This window comes from Macaca nemestrina, chromosome 1, assembly GCF_043159975.1.
Source record: "Macaca nemestrina isolate mMacNem1 chromosome 1, mMacNem.hap1, whole genome shotgun sequence".
Taxonomy (NCBI): domain Eukaryota; kingdom Metazoa; phylum Chordata; class Mammalia; order Primates; family Cercopithecidae; genus Macaca; species Macaca nemestrina.
Window position 1 is genome coordinate 7,853,300 of NC_092125.1, and position 18,841 is coordinate 7,872,140.

Below are 18,841 nucleotides of genomic sequence, written 5' to 3' on the forward strand. Positions count from 1 at the left end.
ACTAATGGATCAATGAAAATCAATGCTGCATGTAAATACCAACAGGATTTAAAAAATAGATTTAGGGGGTATGTGTGCAGGTTTGTTATATGACCATATTGCATAATGTTGTGGTTTGGGCTCTTATTGAAAGCATCACTCAAATAGTGAACATAGTACCTAAGAGGTAGTTTTTCAACCCTTGCCCCTGACATCTCCCTCCGCGCTCTTGGAGTCCACAGACTCTGTTGAGAAACAGGCTTTTGTTTTGCTGTGTGGTGTGGAAGAATATATGCCTTTAGATTCTAGGGTGAAAAAGTTTCCATAAACAAATATAACTGTAGGGGTAGCTTGACTAGTAGAGTGTACAGTGGAACTTTTACAGCCCACTTTCTGGATACTATAATTCTGTTAATGCGTGAGTATTTTCAAGAGCTTCACTGTTTTATCGTCCCCTTTACACTTTTAGGTCACACTGAGCTTGCAGTCAATGGGAGACTTCAGGCTTGTTTCAGATAAGCTTCTGTGTAACTGGTATGTCTTCAGGTTCTACGTTGGTGATGGGTTATTTAAACCCACACACTGGCTTTATATATAAATCTACTTAATTACATGTTATTAAATTCAATTTGGCTTTTCATCATGTTGATTTTTGAATCTGATCGATCATGTGATATATTCCCTTTCACCCTCAGATGTGTGACATCTACCACTTACAGCAGATCATATCCTGAGAGAGTTATAGGGCCTCACTTGAATTAGAAATTGCCATCAAGGGCCGGGCGGGGTAGCTCACGCCTGTAATCCCAGCACTTTGGGAGGCCGAGGCAGGCGGATCACGAGGTCAGGAGATCGAGACCATCCTGGCTAACACAGTGAAACTCCATCTCTACTAAAAATACAAAAAATTATCCGGGCATGGGTGCCTATAGTCCCAGCTACTCGGGAGGCTGAGGCAGGAGAATGGCTTGAATCCAGGAGGCGGGGCTTGCAGTGAGTCGAAATTGCACCACTACACTCCAGCCTGGGCGACAGAGCGAGACTCCGTCTCAAAAAAAGAAAAAAACAAAGAAAAATTGCCATCAAGTTTTTATTGACTTACTGATTAGCACTTGCTGCTATACAATGGGAAAGCCAGTTATAAACCATCATGTACATTTTATATCTATAATCCATCTACAATCCATCCACCAGCAGCACACAAGAAACGTTGTCAAATGTTTTCCAGGATTTCACCTAAGTTCCTAGAGCTAAAAAAAAAAAAAACAAAAAAAAACACAACTTCCTTTTACCTAGTACTGAGGACAGCACCACATTATCCAGCACTTAAGGACCCAAGAGAACCTGTTTCTTAAGTGGTTATTGACGGTTAGGCACTTTAAGGTCTTTATGGAATAACAGTAGAGGGAACATATGGTATTCTGATATCAATGAGCCCTTTGTAGAGGATTAGCTCTTCGTTGAATTATCACAAGAAGAACAATTTTGTGTAGGATAGTGCTGGAAGGAGACAGGTTTTATCACCACCAATATGAATATTAGTGATGGGCATCCCATCTACGAAGACTCCCAGGCAGCAATAACTGGGCTCTAAAGCTTTTGGAAATTTTAAACTCCATAAGCAATCAACTATTGTACACGTTCTGATCTTATCGACAGCATGCTTTTCTTCCCTCTCAAATGGACTTTTCTCACTTTTCTAATGATAGTATCTTTGTATCCTGTCGAAGTAAATATGCAAAATTTCTGTAATTCTCTTAATACCCTATTGGTTGTTTGTAATTCTCTAGTATCTTGGGTATGGAAGGTTTTGGTGTGGATACAAGTTCAGTCAACCCCTGAAAACAGTAGGGGATAAATGAGACCTCAAAGTTGGAAATGAGGAAGGATAGACTGGATGTTATTGGCATTTGACAGATACGAAGGCTTTTTATAAGATGGAAACCTACCAAGTGTGTAACAACAATGGTTATTTTCACTCCTTTATGTTGCCCATATGGGAAATGAAGGAAAGCATTATTTGTGAAGATAAGTGGTAATGACTTCCATTTCACATTTATCGTTGATTTCTAGATACGAGTTTGTGCATAGGTATTGTAGACAAGAAAAAAAAAAATTCATGCTATCCCTGGTAGACCAGTTGCCTGAGCATCAACTTTGTTTCCAGAGTATTTTTGTAAAAGAAATGACCCACTGTAGATCTATTTGGGGGTAGGGGTAACAAGTTAAGATAACATTTTCTGACATGTTTCTATAGAGACACAAGCCTTAAGAAGCTGTGTTACAAGAAGACAGTGTGAAGTATTAAAGCAAGCATCCCAGATAGTAGCCGTGCCTAGGAGATTAAAAAGCATGCTGGAGTGCCTAGCTGTCAATCACCAAAACAGACAGCCGTGATACCAGCTGGTCATGGGAAGGTGAAAATTATTGGAGTGAACAGGCAGAAGGTTAAAATTTAGACAGATTAAATTAACCTGGTCAAAGTGCTGACCATCAGAGTGTGGTTATGTGAGTTTGCATTGGTACGAAGACCTGATTTCCAGTCCAGTAGGACAGATATGAATGCCATGTTAGGAGTGGAGCTGGGCCTGTAGTTTCTTGTAGCTAAGCAGCTGTACTGTGGCTGAAAGTGGACAAGTGAGCAGTATTCTTCTCAAAAGCCCACGCAGTCACAAAAGTGTAGGGTATGCAATGGACCAGGTCATCCTTTATTTTGCACACTTGGAGATAAAACTTTCTAGAAGCTAAATGATTGGAACAAGTTTGCTAGCGAGTGGCAAAGCCAAGAAGCCAAATACAATCCCTTACCACATATCAAAAAATAATGTGAACAGAAATAGATTCCTACGAAAAACTTGGGTGAGACATTTTTTTAACAGTCCTTAAGAGGATCCACCCCTAGTGAAATATACATTCCAGATTTTTCTGTAACAATCCTGACTTCATAAAAATTTTCCAAAAAGCCATTAAATGTAAAAATCAAATGTAATTTAATATGTACATAAATTGTACTCTTTTATAAAAATAAACTTCCAAATTCATAATTATTTTTCAAGCCATATGTTATTTCTGCTTTGAAAATATGGTTACTTTATTTTACAGTCTGTACTATATTGTGGTAGCTGTACTCTAAGAAACCTTTTTCTATCAAAAATTGAGTTTTAAGCATAATTATTTATTGGGAAAAAGGATAGTAAAGAGTTTTAGATCTGTAATTATAGCTATTTTTCCTATAGGAATTTCAATAATAAGAGTTTTAAAATACCTATAAATGTATACTCATAAAACCTTAACATACCTACGTACATTATTCTAGATTATTTCTAACTTTTGCTCTGGAGTCGTGGCTTTTCTTTTCTTTCCACCATGAAAAGTATTATCGATGTAGCATTCTTTCGCATTCTTATCACATTTTCCAATGAATGATACAGGCTCTCAGACACATGTATTGTGGTGATCTAGTTCTTGATGCTGCTACTTCTGTCATTACAATAATGACACATAATGGAACTCTAGTAACAACTGATGTCCGTATACCTGGTTGAATTATGAAAACTTATACTGTTGGCTTTTCTTCTTGCCTGTTATGTATTATTTAAAAAGGAATCCCATAAGAACATTTTTTTTTTACTCTGTAGGCTATTTAGTTCATTGCCTTCATCATTGTAATATGAAAACATTCATAATAAACAGTTTGATGAAGTTTATTTCAGGTGCTATATTTCCTATAGGCATTTTTCCTTAAACACCAGGAGGTTTAGAAGTTGATACCTATGGCCTGCTTCTAACAGAGTATAAGGGCCTACATGGCAGGTATTCTAATTTCTAATTACCTGCCTGTACCTATGGCTTGATCTTAGTTTTTTTTCTTTCCTTCCTTCCTTCCTTCCTTCCTTCCTTCCTTCCTTCCTTCCTTCCTTCCTTCCTTCCTTCCTTCCTTCCTTCCTTCCTTCCTTCTTCCTTCTTCCTTCCTTCCTTTCTTTTTCTCCTTCCTTCCTTTCTTTTTCTCCTTCCTTGCTTCCTTCCTTCCTTCCTTCCTTCCTTCCTTCCTTCCTTCCTTCTTATTTCTCTCTCTCTTTCTTAATTTTTTTTTCTTTTTTTATGACAGTGTCTCACTCTGTCACCCAGGCTGGGGAGCTGTGCCATGATCACAGCTCACTGCAGCCTCAACCTCCTGGGCCCAAGTGATCCTCTCACGTCAGTCTCCTGAGTAGCTGGGACTAGAAGTGTGCACCAGATAGGTTTCACCATGTTGTCTAGGCTGGCCTTGAGCTCCAGAGCTCAAGCAATCTGCCCACCTTTGCCTCCCAAAGTGCTAGGACTACAGGTGTGATCCACCACACCTGGCTTAATCCTACTTTTTCTACTGTTATTTTTGATTCTCTGAAATTTGCTAATTGTTGACATTTAATGTGTCCTTCTAATTGGCCTTCCATGTTTTTAAAAAATAAAACATAAGGCAAATAGTGTAGGTAAATATTAAACACAGTTTTTAAAGAACAAGGTGAAGTACAGACAATAAATAGACACACAATTTGGTAATGCTGTTGTAGACAGGCCTACGGATACACGGAAAAACAAAGAAAGCAGGTGATACAGCTGGAGGATTCTCTACATTTAATAAGCAGATGTGAACGTGAAGAAGAGCTTATTTAGAGCAAGAAGGTAGCCTATGGTTTATCCAATTCTTTCTGTAGGATCTTGAGAGGAAGCCAGGTTAACAGTGGTCTTCCTTTGCTTCTCACTAAGGAGCTGATGTATGTACACAGCCAGGGTCCCAGGAGGAAACTGCTGAGGGATTTCTTCTGTCCGTCAGTCTTTTCCAATTAGAGATGAAACCGGAGATGAGGTTCCTAGAGACACCTCAGTTTGTGTACACATCCTGGGGGGGGGGGGAACGTGAGTGCTTTGGAGAGTGTTGTGACTTTCCTGGGGAAGCTGAAAGCCACTGGGAAGGTGACCTTTGCTGGGTGAAGCAGCAAAGAGCTGACTTTGTTTTATCAGTAGATCCGTTCACTCTGTATTTTAGCTGATTTAACAGTGTAGCCCCTAGAGTAGAGAGCAGAGGAGCATAGTGAAAAAAAGAAAAAGTAACGGTTGTTCCAAGTCATCCTGTTTGCCTGGAGAAGTGAGAAAAATTACATTCTCCTATAAGAGACTTACAGATATTTTATTCTATTTCCTCCTCCTCTTCCTCCTCCTCCTCCTGCCTTCCCCTCTGTATGTGTCTCAATATTTGGTGATAATTGAAACAAAGGAGAATAGTTTGTGATCAGAATGTTGTCCTAAAACATGAGAGACACATGCACAGCAAATATCACATCTAAAATCCCTGCAGGATGTCATGGAGTCTGCCACATGGTCTCCATATAAAGGTTGCCAGTAACCCAAATGGAGCAAGAACCTCTTGCCAACAGACACATGTTTCTCCTTTCCTACAGGAATGAAGTGAAAGTCAGAGATTTATTTGGAAGTAGGTTTCAGAGTGTGTACCTGTGTCTGGCAGTGTGTTAGGCATACATGAAAGATGCCTTGAAGTTGTTCAAATCCTTTGATTTTCTCCTACTTTATACTCTCATATCATCAATATGAATGCCCTTTTTAATGTCCTATGGTCATTTTGCATTTTTATATTTACAGCTTTGTGTGAGTAACTGTGGAGAGCCAAACTGCAGATTCAGTCAGTAAAATAGTACCTGGCTTATGAGTTCTATGTAACTAATAGGCACAAAGATCCTCTGCTAGTTTGGCTCACTGTGATCACTCAGTAAGAATTCAGTGGGTTTGAAAAGGGTTTCAGTGCCTCCCCCTTATATCTAATTTCATCTTTTTGTGCTCAAGAGCACCAACTTATTAGGAAAGTTTTTCGCCTTGAAATGGAGAAAATCTTTGTTGTTTAAATAATTGTTTTTTTCCCCCTTAGCAACAAGATTCTGTTTTATCTCCTTAGAGTCAGGTTGTGTATGGGGACATGGAGGAATTAAAATATATCCTAAAGAATATTTTCAAATATGTTTACCAACAATTTTCCCATATCAGGGTTACCTTGTTTATGAACTTCACAATTATTTTTTGTCACTGTTTATTTAAAATATAGCTACTGCTTTTTTGGAAAGATGTATCCATAGCTTTATAGTAGAATGTGATGTCTTTTAATAGAAATACGGAACACTCTATGACCAAAGAAAAGAAATCATTAGGTCAGAGTATAAAGATAAGAGGCATTTTATTAAGAAAGAGCATTTGCACTGAATCTTAAGACTTAGGCCAAAAACTTATGTTTTTATCCAGACCTGTAAGTTAGAAAAAGATCCTAGGCAAGGAAAAAGCCAGAGAAAATGAATAGATATGAGGAAGGACCATGAAAAGCTGGTGGAGATGAGTAGCGGATGAAGCGAGGAACTGAGATCAGATTATAAAAAGTTGCAGTGGTCATTCTAAGGAAATCTGGTCTTCATTCAGCGAACAGTGGTGTGTTCCAGAAGAGTACTTAATTAGAGGTGACTGTGAATTAGAAGTTTTTCTTCTGATGATGCAATGCAAAAAGGGTACACATATTAGAAAACAGAAAGTTCAATGATGAGGCCCTCATAAAATCTCCATGAGGGGAATGAGTGCATGAGTTACACTTTTTGCAGAGAAAATGGGTTACACATGAAATTTAGAATCAATTTTGGTGGTAGAAAGAAAAATAAACAATCTAGGTTTTAAGTAAAAAGTTGTTTTGTTTTTACTTTGATATAGTTTTCTTTCATCCCAAACTGTCTCCAAGGCAAAACATCTGAGGTTTAAAATTTTAACTATAATAGTCTACCTATTTTTTAAGTGAACAAGCTGGTAATAAGTAACTAGAGTTAGCTTAAATTTAAAGCTAATTTATTTCTCTATTGAACTACTATGCCAGTGTGGAAGAGGAAATTATCATCATTGTTGTCATCATCACGCTCACGATCATTGTCTAACATTGGAGCTGTCTGTGCTAACCACTACACATTCATCATCTCACGCATTTCTCATAATAACCCTTTGAGGCACTACTATTATATCTATTTTAAACATGATAAATTGGAGACTAAGAGAGACTAAATAACTCGCTTAGGGCCACACAGGTAATAAATGACAGAGCTGGGCTTCAGTCTCAGACAGCCTGGGCTTTTAAAAATTAATGTTTGCGTATGCCTTTTTGACACAGGAGCTTATCAGTAGGTTAAATGATATTATTATGACTTCTGTGTCTGTCCAAATCATTTAGGTACATTGTGACTCTGTGGAATTGGAGTTGGGTTACATTTCAGGATAGATGTAAGCCTGCAGGTTGACTGGAATCAGAACCTCAGGGTATCAGAACCTCGGACAGCTCTCGGATCTGTTCTCTGTTGGCAGCTCTGCTTCTCTCCAGGCATCTTCATTTGCCTCTTTTCTACTGATTAGCTTTCCCCCTCTACTTGTCTCTTGGACTCGTTCATATCATTGACTTACACTAGTTCATTCTTCTGATTTCCTAATCCAGAGTTTTGAGCTTCGAATCTGATTGCCCAGTTTATCCTTTAATACTTGGGCAGAGGGTTGCCACTGGCTCGTCTGTGCATGGGCTGACTCTGAGTGAAGATTCACTTCTTATTCCTATAATGGGGTCAGGGAAGAAGGAGAAGACTGCAGTTGTAAGCCTTCTCCTCTTAGGTCTGCACCTTCAAGGGCAGTGGGTGGCACAGGCGCTGACAGGTGCCTCTCTAGTTTAAAGGAGGTAGACTGTATCTTGCAAACATACATCACAATTTAAATGAAAGACATTGTCACAACATTCATCGGTATTTAAAACATTGCATATTATTTAGAACTGGGTATATTCGTTGGCACTTATAGCCACAAAAACATATTATCAAGAAATTTTCTCTTATCACAAAATCAGATGCTTCATGTTTTCTCTCTTCTTTTTAAGGGAAAATATCAAAGCAGTTTGGGGAGTTTGTAGTGTATGATAATAAATGTGATATTTAAACGATTAAGCCAAATAATGAAAATCTCTTGTTTTTTATTTTCTGCCTTAATAAGATTTATATTTCTCTTTTATACTGTTAGTAGAATATAGAAATTATTATATTTCCTGGCCCTACCAATTTGATTTCTGTCCTTCAGAGTATTCTTAGATTACAGTATAAAACTTCAAAGTCTGAGCAATATTCGTGATCCTATTTTTATTTGTCCTTTATGTGAGAATTCATTAATTACAGTACCTGTATTTTACATTTTGTTTAAAAAATCTTGTGCAAAAGGTAAGGCTATTGGTGATATAACTGTATAGCACTTAAGCACTCCATGATTTAAAAGTATTTCCAAGCTAACACCTTCAGTAGTAGCCATGTTGGTACTTATCATTCTGTGTCATAGGACCCTCAAATTTTCTGACGTTGGAACTTAGAGAATCTCTGAGGGGTGGCTTAGCATCAAGGCCCAGGTTACACATGAGGGGCAACACATGCAGTAGATAATTGAATTCAGGGTGGCAGATATGCTAAACTCCTGCTTATCTTGAATTTATGTAAGTAGGATATTCAAACATCAGATTTTTAATACTCTTTCTTTATATGAGAATCAAATAAGTGGCAGATAAGCTGCTATTAGAGATTAACTTGCTAAAGCAACTTTTAATATCAGTCAAAGAGTGAATATATAGTTAACCAATATCTTGCAACCTCTGAATCTACCAAATAATGGTAGTGGATATGTGTGATTATGTGGAGAAATGAAATAATCCTGAGATGCCTTCTGAATCATTTTGTAAAAAGATTCAGCCACTGACTTATAGGTTTGGCATTGTACACCTAGCATGTGCTAACTGTTGGGGAGGTTTACTTATAAAGGTGAGAAAGATGTGGTAGAGGTGGCAAGAGACATATATGCCAGCAAAGTGAGAATGTAGAGGACAGAGACATTGCTCTCAGATGGGGTAATCTAGACAGGCTTCAGAGAGGAGGGCTTTTGATGAGTTAGGTTTGAGTAGGTGAAATGAGAGGAAGGTCAGTCAAGTGGGGAAAACCATGAGAGGGCAGACACGGAGGTGGAAGAGTTCTCTAAATGCTCAGAGAATAACACAGAGTTTCTTGGGGATGGAGTATAGATTTTGCAAGGGACATGTGGTTAATCAACAATGAAGGCAGATTGGAGCCAGTTTGTGAGGAGCTTGAATTAGAGAACGGCGGTTTGGACTTTATTCCACAACTCATGAGCGAGAATTATACACTGTCAATCAGTGCCACATTTTTGAGCCCTGATTGAGCTATGTCCTTAGAAGTCTATCTGGCTACTATGTGTATAATAGATTATACAAGGTTATTTAGGATTATAGTTATTAGATCTAGCTACAGTTTATTCTTTATGGTTGGTAGTAAATATATAACGTATGTCTTAATTCTGAGACCTAATTGAAGCAACCATAACCTCCCAGCACAAATGACAGTGTTCTATGGTTTGAGAAAGAGAAGTTTGAAAGATTTGAAAGTTGAAATAGTTAAAAAATCTTTTAATCTGTATGAAGATTTTTCAGTATGCCTTTGGAAAGTGAATCTTATGTGCTCACCCAACCTCATATCTGTGGGAGTGCATGGAGCCCGAGTGAGGTGGAAGGGGGATCGAGTCTGAATCCACCTGGGGACTCCAAATTGCTCGAAAACAGAAAGCTGTGGGGATAAAATAAAAATAAAAATAAAAAAAATAACTACTTGTGCTTATTGGTTCTTCTATAGAGAGACAATTTTATTTCTTCAGCTCATTTCTTTGGAAGATAGGAAGAGCAATTATGTTCAAAGTTGAGATGTCAAAAAGTGACTTTGTTAGTCCACAAGAGTGGAATCCAAAAGGATACTTCTCTGTCATGATACAATTTAAGAAGAAATTTATACTACCTACTCCCCCTACCCCAGCTACAAACTGAATTTGGGAAATAATACTTTCACACCAGTTTTAAAAGTTTATTAAATCTTCATAAAAATCTTCATAAAATTATCTTTTCCAATTCTATACTTTCCAATTCTACACTCACTATAGTGAGTGACAGTCAGTGTGTCTTCCAATATTCCAGTGGGAACCTTTGTTCATAACAGCAGGTTTAGCTCTTTTTTTAATGCCCATTCTAATCACGTAACATTGATTATTTACAGTGATGATATTACGGAATTGTCCAGTGCAGCCTCTGTTGTGCTTTGTGTTGTAAATACAACTACATTTTAGTTTAATACATTGTTGGAACAAAGAAGGCTTGTCCCCACACCCCACACCACCCCTTTTCGTTCCTGCTACGGAAAGTGCATGCTTCAACGTAGCACTTAGAGCACTACTGCAGCGGTGGATTTGCCTGACTATTCCCGTTAGTCTCAGTTTGTTGAGGAAAGAAGCACTGTTCCTCCTTTCCATGTTCTAGTGCCTAACACCAAATCTGGCATGTACAATGCCATCAGTTAATTCTTATTGAATGATACTATTTAAATAAATGTATAGATTGAATTTATGTAGATAACACTCATCCTTTTTAGGGTGTCAAGACACCTACTTTGTTTTTACTACTCTAGTCAAACAGCCAGTCACTTAAGTGAGAGAAAACAAAGAGGTCAACTATTTGTTGAAATGATGGAAATGTCAAAGTTGCTTATCCATTCATTCATTTCTTTATTCAGAAGGCACTGTGCTTTGCAAAATCACTTTCCACAGTTATTATAGTGTGATAGTGCTTACTGTTGATGAATGCATTGAGGGCTGTCTCTTAAGGATGAGCATGTGTATTGTAGCGGAGAACTCAGAAAGTGTTCCTGGAGAAGGTTTTGAAGGAAAACTCATAGTTACGTGATGAATATAGAGCAAGGGGCCTAATATATCAGCAACAGCACCTATTAGGACACAGAGTTGGAATTAGCATGATGCTTCAGGGAACTACAAGTAATTCAGCATGGTTGTGAAAACACAGGGAGAGTAGTTAGCTTCTTTTGGACATTTTCAAACTTTTTTTTTTTTTTTAAACATGGAGTCTCGCTGTGCCACCCAGGCTGGAGTGCAGTGGCACAATCTCGGCTCACTGCAACCTCCACCTCCCGGATTCAAGCAATTCTCCTGCCTCAGCCTCCTGAGTAGGTGGGATTAACGGTGCACACTACCAGGCCCAGCTAATTTTTGTATTTTTAATAGAGGTGGGGTTTCATCATGTTGGTCAGGCTGGTCTGGAACTCAGCCTCCCAAAGTGCTGGGATTACAGGCGTGAGCCACCGCACCCGGCCTTCAAACTTCTTTTTTTTTTTTTTTGAGATGGAGTCTCGCTCTGTGGCCCAGGCTGGAGTGCAGTGGTGCCATCTCGGCTCACTGCAAGCTCTGCCTCCCTGGTTCATGCCATTCTCCTGCCTCAGCCTCCCGAGTAGCTGGGACTATAGGCGCCCGCCACCGCGCCCGGCTAAGTTTTTTTGTATTTTTTTTTAGTAGAGATGGGGTTTCACCGTGTTAGCCAGGATGGTCTCAATCTCCTGACCTTGTGACCCACCCACCTCTGCCTCCCAAAGTGCTGGGATTACAGGCGTGAGCCACCGTGCCCAGCCTCAAACTTTTTAAAAACAAAAATTAAATTATAAAGCATTTTCTGGAATATGTTTAATGAGTAAAGTGAGATATGATTATGTTATCTTTTTAAAATTTATGTTTTTAAGAATAAACTTCTGGGTGGGTAAGGCATGGTGGTTCATGCCTGTAATCCTAGCATTTTGGGAGGCTGAGGCAGGAGGATCGCTTAAGGCCAGGATTTTGACATTACGGTGAACTACAATGGAGCCACTGAACTGCAGCCTGGATGACAAAGCAAGACCCTGACCTTAAAAATAATAATATTATTAATGAAGTTTTATTTCTTCATCCCAGGAGTATTTCACAATCATTATGTAAACTTTGGAAACATCACCTTTAATCCCCCCATTTAGAAGCACTACTACTATTAATATATTGGTGTATTTTCTTAGAGTATTTTTATACCAACATTTAACAGGCACTATTAACAGTAAAATCTATATTCTTGTATTTTTCTTTTATATTAGCATTTCATGTTTACATTTCATGGATGTATAACATGGGAAAATCAGTCAAGTCACATTTTCGTAATCAATCATGATTTAATGACTTTTATTTTAGAAAGGGAGAAGAAAACTAACATTTATTGACACCCCATGAGGATTTTTATATTAAATATTATCAGTCAACCAAGTTAAAGCTGCCAGAGGCAACCACACTACAATGTCTAGAGGGTAAGAAATGGTTATGGTGCTATCACATCTGTATGGATTTCAGATTGCAGTTCAGGTTGTTCATTTAATCATTTTAACAATCTGGTGAAACATCTGAAAAATCACACATGATCCACATGTCTTCCTGAGGAGTAATTGCCATCAACTGCAATTAGAGTCCTTCATTTGATCACCTTTTTCTACTTTTTTACTTGGTAAAAAAAGTTAAGTGTCATGCGTTTCTAAAAGGTTAAGTCCAGGAAGCCTTTTGTAAATGAAGCAAATCGAATATGTATTGCTTTATAATAATTAAAATATAAGTGTTAATCATTTTTGCTTATAAAACAATAGTTCTACATTGAAAGTTCTCAGGATAGGCTCGGCATGGTGGCTTATGCCAGTAATCCCAGTACTTTGGGAGGCTGAGGCAGGTGGATCACCTAAGGTCGGGAGTTCGAGACCAGCCTGACCAACGTGGAGAAACCCCATCTCTACTAAAAATACAAAAGAAAAAGAAAAAGATAAAAAGAAATTAGCCAGGTGTGGTGGCACATGCCTGTAATCCCAGCTACTCGGGAGGCTGAGGCAGAAGACCAGGAGGCGGAGGTTGCGATGAGCCAAGATTGCACCCTTGCACTCCAGCCTGGACAACAAGAGTGAAACTCCATCTTGAAAAAAAAAAAAAAAGAAATTTCTCAGAATAGAAGCCTTTTAGACACTGGCAAGGGCATATATGCACATAGAATACTTTAAAATGATGTCACATATAAGAAATGACTTTTTAAAGTGGAGAGCTCTTTGATGTCATCTACATGATAGATTCCAACCAAGTCTCATTTTATACTTAGTGTGAAATATTATCGATGTCTATAATTTTATCATTATTTTAAAAACTGAGATACTTCCATTAGTGTGTGATTGCTGGATTCCAGTATTGACCAAACAATTTTAATCTTTTGTCTATATATGTCTTTACTTGCCTATTTCTATCAGAATGATTACTCTCTAGTTAGGACCTCCTGAGTGACAGGGGATATGTCTATAACACATAGACAAATGTACTATTCAAGGAGTAAGTATTATGCTCAACCTCTCAGTTGAGAAGGTGAAGTGAGTGAGGGGCACCAAGATGGCCAGAGATGGTTTTTACGTGGAAAACCCAAGAAAGGATTTTGTTTATGTGGAAAAGCCAAGGCCTTGAAAGGAAATCTCAGAAGAACTGGGAAGGCATATGATTCAGTGTTTACTGCCAAATGTTATCTTCTGCTTTGGCAAAGGAGATGATGATATTATTGTCCCTGTAAGATATATTTAGAACCTAAAAATATATCCAACAGCGGCAACTGATTAGTGGCCAAGAAGCTGAAGTCTGAAACCTTGATAATCCAAAAAGATACATCTAATGATGTCAGCAACAGAGATGTTTATTCCACGATATTTTAAAAGGGTGCATATTTTGATGTGCAGATAACCACTGATGATCTTTCCTCCCCAAATTCATTGCTGGAATCCTGGGTGGCTGGGCATGGAGTCCTGATTGTCATGGGTTCTCAGCGAGACCTTAAGAAGCCTGCCTCAGGATTCGGGATTTGATTCAGCTGAAGAGTTGGCAGTAGCTTCCTTCATGCACGTAGGGAGATGTAAGAAAAGAGGAATGCAGAAAGTAAGGGTAAGGTCCTGTCCCCATATTTGGCTCCAGATAATTCTAACAAGTTGTTTTCTGGAGACCAAGCTACAATGGTGTGTTGGAGCTGGCTTGTACTGTTTCACAGAAGCCAATTGCTAAATTCTTAAGAGTTCATGTGTTGGCTGTTAAACACAGCATGTATTAAGTATTCAATTATATAAACTATATAAATTATATAAATTCATTAAATTGTATTAAATGGAAGTAATAGTCAAAACTTGTATCTTTCTAGTTTTTTACTCCATTTACAATTATCTGCGCTTTTGAGGTTGTTTACATCTTGTAAATAAACTGCTCATTTCTTCCCCTCTCTGGGTTCCATATCAAACACTGGCAGCTTGAGATCAGCTTCCGAACGTGTAAATACTTTTGTTAGTATTTACCCCAGGGAAATCAGCAAACACTACAAATCAGTGCTTGATTGATTATTTTATTAGCTGTTAAGACTTCAGAAAGTGATGGAGAAAATGTTAACATTGCAAATATAAACTTAAAAGTGCATAATGCCTTTCACTATTATGTATTACTTTTCACAGCAGTGAACACATATATTTTTCTGTATTTGAAAACTATTAAACTATCTGATTCAACAACAAAAAAGGGGCTCACATCATTGATAAACAAATGGAATTTTGACTTTCATCTTCCGAAAAATTGAAGAAAAGGGGACACTTCTATACTCAATTTATGAGGCCGGCATTAACCCAGTACAAAAGCTAGACAATGGTATAACAAAAAAAGAAAACTACAGGCCAATAGCTGTGATAAATATGGATGCAAAGATTCTCAAAACAATACTAGTAAACCGTCTTTACCAGGACATTAAAAGGATCATGCACTATGACCAAGTGGGATTTATTGTTGGGATGCAAGAATGCCTCACCACATGTTTGGTACTGTGAAATATATACATTTGGTCTTCCATCAGTCTCCTGAATACAGCTCCTCAAATCCTGGAATCTCCAAAGTATTAATTATCTTTTTATGCTAATGAGTTGACTGATGGCTGGCTACCCTATATAGCGTTAGGATGTGGGGACTGGTCACTGGAAAGACCAAGATATGATTAGAACGTACGAACTTTCAGCCCCATCCTTGCTCCCCCACCTCCAGGGAGAGGAGAAGGGCTGAAGGTTGAGCTGGTTTTCAGTGGCCAGTGATTTAGTCAATCATGACTGTGTAACAACACTCTCCACAAACTCCCAAAACCTGGGTTCAGAGAGAGGTGAACACTTGGAGGTTCCTGGAGGGTGGCATGGAAACACTATCTCTAGGTAGATAGTGGCAGGATTGTACTGGAGGACAGCTGGTGTCTGCTCAAGAATTGATTGCTTGCTTGATGTGCGGGGAAGAACCCCCCACAATGAGTGTCAGAAGCATGTTATGAAAGTAGAGTAGGAGAAACTAAGTTTGTTTTTCTACTTCTGTGCCACCTGCAGACCAATTAACGTGATTCAGTATATCAACAGGTTGAAGGGAAAAAAAAATCACCATCATCTCAAAAGATACAAAGAAAGCATTTTATAAAATGTAACAAACTTTATTGATAAAAATGCTTAATAATATATGTGTAGAAAGAATTCATAATAAAGGCCGTATATGAAAATGCCACAGCTGACATCGTACTCAATGGTAAAAAACTGAAAGCTTTTTCTCTAAGATCAGAAAAAGACAAGGATGCCTACTGTTGACACTTCTATTCAGCATAGCACTAGAAGTCCACGCCAGGGCAATTAGGGAAGAAAAGGAAATACAATGCATCAAAATCAGAAAAGAAGGAATAAAATTCTCTCTTTTCACAGATGACGTGACCTTATATGTAGAAGATCCCAGAGACTCCACAAAAATTGTTAGAACTTGGAGCAGGAAAATTAATAAGTGGGAGTTTTTCGTATTATGGAATGTATTTAGCTAAAATTAGTAAAAAGGAATAACATTAAAGACTACATTCAAATGTTTAGTACCACAAGAAAGTGGCTTGGTTATCACTATCTTTTTTTAATCATTAAATTTTTAAAATGTATTTTCCCCCAATTCTGAAATTTCAAGGCTATAGGTCTTAGCTATTATCAGATATCAGACAGTTGTTGACAGGAGAACACTGCTGGGGAAAATGCAAGGTGTAGGAGGTCCACTTTAAGTTAATTACAAAAAACAAAAATTGACCACTATTCAACTTAAAATAATTCAAGGTGAAGCTTCCCTTTTCATTCTTAGGTTGATCTTCGGCTGTTATTAAAACTATCTTGATTTCTGGCACTCCTGTCTCCCTCAGCCCCAAGTCAGATCTTGCCATTTTCTGCATCTGAAAAAAAAAAAAAAAAAAAAAAAAAGCTACTACTGTTTCATTGTTTAAATAAAATATCTTGAAGCCATTCTTGATGCCATCCTTTTTCTTACTCTGTCTTCAACGTCAACAAGTTCCCCTGGTTCTACCTTTAAAATATATCACGACTCTACTCACTTTAAACCATTTCTACTGCTACTACTATCATTTCTTGCACAGACTATTGCAAAGGGCTCCCAAGTGGCTCTCATAGTTCCTACCTTCTATCTGTTCCCCACAGTGCAGTGAAAATGATCTTTTAAACATTTGAGTTAGCTCACGCTACAGCCTACACAAAAGCATCAGTGAATTCCCCTTCCTCTGGCCTACATATTCCTATGGTGTCTGGGCCCACCCATTGCTCTGCTTCTCTTACCAAATCCCCTGCAAGGAAGGGGATTTGTATATTTCTGATTCCCACTGCTCTCTACTTTTTACTTTCTAACAGTATATATAATTTATGTATTAGAGGCATAGCTTGGATATATTGCAGATTTGGTTCCAGATCACCTCAATAAATGAATATCACAATAAAGCGAGCCACACAAATTCTTTGGTTTCTGAGTGCATATAAAAGTTAAGTTTATACTACACTGTAGTCTAATAAGTGTCAAGGAACATTACAGCTAAAAAAAACAAACAAACAAACAAAAAAAACCAGTGTACATACCTTAACTTAGAAGTTCTTTATTTCTAAAAATTGTTCACAATTTTCTGTGCCTTCAGCAAATCTTTTTCCTTGTGGAGGATCTTGCCTCAATGTTGATGGCTGTTGACTGAGTAGGGTGGTAGTTGCTGAAGGTTGGAGTGGCTGGGGCAATTTCTTAAAATAAACGACAATGAAGTAAGCCGCACTGATTGACTCTTTCTTTCACAAAAGATTTCTCCATTGCCTGTTATGCTGTTTGAGAGCATTTTATCCACCGTAGGACTTTCAAGATTGAAGTCAATTCTGTCAAGCCCTACTACTGCTTTATTAACTGAGTTTACGTAGTATTTTAAATCCTTTCTTGTCATTTCAAAAATGTTCATAGCATCTTCACTAGGAGTAGATTCCATCTGAAGAAAACACTTTTTTTGCACATCCATAAGAAGCAAGTCCTCATCTGTTCAAGGTTTTTCATGCGATTACAACAATTTAGTCACGTCTTCAGCCTCCACTTAGAATTCAAGTTCTCTTGCTATTTCTACCACATCTGCAGTGACTTCCACCGCTGAAGTCTTGAACTCCTCAAAGTCATCCATGGGGTTTGGAATCAACTTCATGCAAACTTCTGTTAATATTGGTATTTTGGCCTCTTTCCATGAATTATGAAAGTTCTTAATAACATCTAGAAAGGTGAATCCTTTCCAGAAGGTTTGCAATTTTCTTTGCCCCGATCCATCAGAGAAATCACTGTCTACATAGATAGATGTTATTATACATCCATCTACATATAGACTTACAAAATGTATTTTTTAAACTTATAAGACTTAAAGTAGAAATTAACTCCTTGATCCATGGGCTGCAGAGTAGAAGTTGTGTTAGCACGAAAACAATGTTGATCTTTTTACAGATCTTCATCAGAGTTCTTGGGTGACTGTGAGCATTGTCTGGGCTTTGTTGCTCCACTGAGAGCACAGGCAGAGTGGATTTAGCATAATTCTTAAGAGTCCTAGGGTTTTTGGAATGGTCAATGAGCATTGGCATAAACTTAAAGTCACCAACTTCTTTTTTATTATTATTATTATTATACTTTAAGTTCTAGGGTACATGTGCATAACGTGCAGGTTTGTTACATATGTATACTTGTGCCATGTTGCTGTGCTGCACCCATCAACTCGTCAGCAAAATACTGGCAAACCGGATTCAGCAGCACATCAAAAAGCTTATCCACCATGATCAAGTGGGCTTCATCCCTGGGATGCAAGGCTGGCTCAACATTCGCAAATCAATAAACATAATCCAGCATATAAACAGAACCAAAGACAAGAACCACATGATTATCTCAATAGATGCAGAAAAGGCTTTTGACAAAATTCAACAGCCCTTCATGCTAAAAACGCTCAATAAATTCGGTATTGATGGAACGTACCTCAAAATCATAAGAGCTATTTATGACAAACCCACAGCCAATATCATACTGAATGGGCGAAAACTGGAAAAATTCCCTTTGAAAACTGGCACAAGACAGGGATGCCCTCTCTCACCACTCCTATTCAACATAGTGTTGGAAGTTCTGGCTAGGGCAATCAGGCAAGAGAAAGAAATCAAGGGTATTCAGTTAGGAAAAGAAGAAGTCAAATTGTCCCTCTTTGCAGATGACATGATTGTATATTTAGAAAACCCCATTGTCTCAGCCCAAAATCTCCTTAAGCTGATAAGAAACTTCAGCAAAGTCTCAGGATACAAAATTAATGTGCAAAAATCACAAGCATTCATATACACCAGTAACAGACAAACAGAGAGCCAAATCATGAATGAACTTCCATTCACAATTGCTTCAAAGAGAATAAAATACCTAGGAATCCAACTTACAAGGGATGTAAAGGACCTCTTCAAGGAGAACTACAAACCACTGCTCAGTGAAATAAAAGAGGACACAAACAAATGGAAGA

The 18,841-nt window shown here is 38.0% G+C and overlaps 1 protein-coding gene across 4 annotated transcripts in view; it reads left to right on the forward strand.

Moving 5' to 3' along the window:
* Nucleotides 1-18,841, forward strand: part of LOC105474645 (regulator of G protein signaling 7) — a 569,035-nt gene that overhangs the window by 26,770 nt on the left and 523,424 nt on the right. The gene's annotated exons all lie outside the window — the stretch shown is intronic.